The sequence below is a fragment of the Saccopteryx bilineata genome, chromosome 11, assembly GCF_036850765.1.
Source record: "Saccopteryx bilineata isolate mSacBil1 chromosome 11, mSacBil1_pri_phased_curated, whole genome shotgun sequence".
In the NCBI taxonomy this organism is placed as follows: domain Eukaryota; kingdom Metazoa; phylum Chordata; class Mammalia; order Chiroptera; family Emballonuridae; genus Saccopteryx; species Saccopteryx bilineata.
The window spans coordinates 61,096,946-61,099,123 of NC_089500.1; positions in this window are offsets into that span (position 1 = coordinate 61,096,946).

Below are 2,178 nucleotides of genomic sequence, written 5' to 3' on the forward strand. Positions count from 1 at the left end.
TATTTATTTATTCATTTATTTTTTTGTATTTTTCTGAAGCTGGAAACGGGGAGAGACAGTCAGACAGACTCCCGCATGCGCCCGACCGGGATCCACCCGGCACGCCCACCAGGAGGTGACGCTCCGCCCACCAGGGGGGGATGCTCTGCCCCTCCGGGGCGTCGCTCTGCCGCGACCAGAGCCACTCTAGCGTCTGGGGCAGAGGCCAAGGAGCCATCCCCAGCGCCCGGGCCATCTTTGCTCCAGTGGAGCCTTGGCTGCAGGAGGGGAAGAGAGAGACAGAGAGGAAGAAGGGGGTGGGGGTGGAGAAGCAAATGGGCGCTTCTCCTATGTGCCCTGGCCGGAAATCGAACTCAGGTCCCCCGTACGCCAGGCCGACCGTCTACCGCTGAGCCAACCGGCCAGGGCTTATTGTATTTTTTTTGGAGTTATGTGAGGGTTACGATAAAAGACAAATGCTTCCCATATTCCTATATCTTGGGCAGCACCACTAATATGAGAAAGGGAAAACTGGATTAGAATGGCGGCTTGAGGAGTGAGCAACACCCCTGTTCTCCCCCCACCTTTTATTTAATGGAAGAGAGCACTAAGGCACAAATATTTTCCCATACCATACATTGGACAGTCATACCCAATGCCATGCCCACAGAGAAAAACTCACATCTGTGCACACAACCAAAGAAAGAAAGAAAAAGTAAACTCAAAGTCAGAACTTAGTTTTAGAGCTAATCTGCTACTGACAGGAAACTTGACTTCTCTGTAAGTGGACTAGAAGACCTGATTCCTATCAAGTCCAAAATCCTGTAATTTCAGGCCATGAAATATTAAATCATGTATAAAACATAGCATAAAATCATAAAGGTAGTGAAAACTCAAGTTTTGTTCAGATTAGCTACCTTCAAAAACACTAGGAAACATTTGTTTTGGAATATTAGTACAAGTCTAAATTCAGCAGAGTCAGAGTAAGAAATTGTTCATTTCATAGAATATACATGAACTATCTACCAGTTAATAACCTCTCCCTTCCTTCTAATATCCATGACTTTATCAAAACTGGTGTCAGGCAGTTAATTCACAAATTTTACAAATCAAATGTAATTACAATGACTATGCCAACTAAATCTCAGAAGAAAATATTACATTTAATACCCACAATTAATGATTATAACTAAACTTGTGTTTTTAGTGTAGAATATGTGACATAAAACAGTATGTTAAGGTTCTTCAAAATTGGATGGCTGCTAGTTTATGTGTTCGACTATTTTGTTTTTAAGATTTTAAATAGGCTTTGGCCAATGTTTCCTAACTACTAACAGCTGGAAAACAATGCTAATTTCATTGGTATAAAAGTTAAGTGCATGTTACAAACAGATCATTTAATTTCTGTACTTACCTATTTAGGTAGAAAGTATGAAATTATTTGAAAGTGAAAGAAAAAAATTATTGAATTGCAAACTGTAGTCGAACGTATTTTGTTTAGGAAAGCATGAAATCAGAAATGTGAATGAGTTTAAGCAATTTATAGTTCATAAATAATGTCTTCTGACAATCAGATAACTGGCTTAGAATACTAGTTCATGAGCAAAATTCTTTTCTAATATAAAGCCTACACTTTATATTATAGAAAGTCAGGTTTCACTTGTGCATGCGTACTTTCCAGATTTGCTAGGTTACAGATGGATTTTTGCAGATCTAAAAATGTACACTTCAATACTAGAAAAAAACTTATGGGCACTTGGAGTGTTCAGTTATTTGGAACTGAATTTAATACATTTTATAGTAGAGGTTCATGCTTGGGCCCCTGGTCTGGTTGCTCAGTGAATAGCATCATCCCAGCGCACCACGGTTGAAGGTATGATCCCAGATCAGGGTACATGCAAGAAGCAACCAATGAGTGTACAGCAAAATGGAATAACTAAATGGAACGAATTGATGCTTCTCTCTCTCTCTCCTCTCCCCTGATTCTTCTTCTCCCCTTTTTTCTCTTTCAAATCAATTAAAAAAATTAAAAAATAAAAACAAAAAAACCCAGGTTCATGCTTGAGTAATGAAATTCCTAGGTTTCTGATACTCTTATACTAAATAAATATACCTATATATTATGTACAGAGAACTATGTAAGTACATATACTGTAAAAAACACACACACATTAGACATTATATAAAAAGATTGTTTTT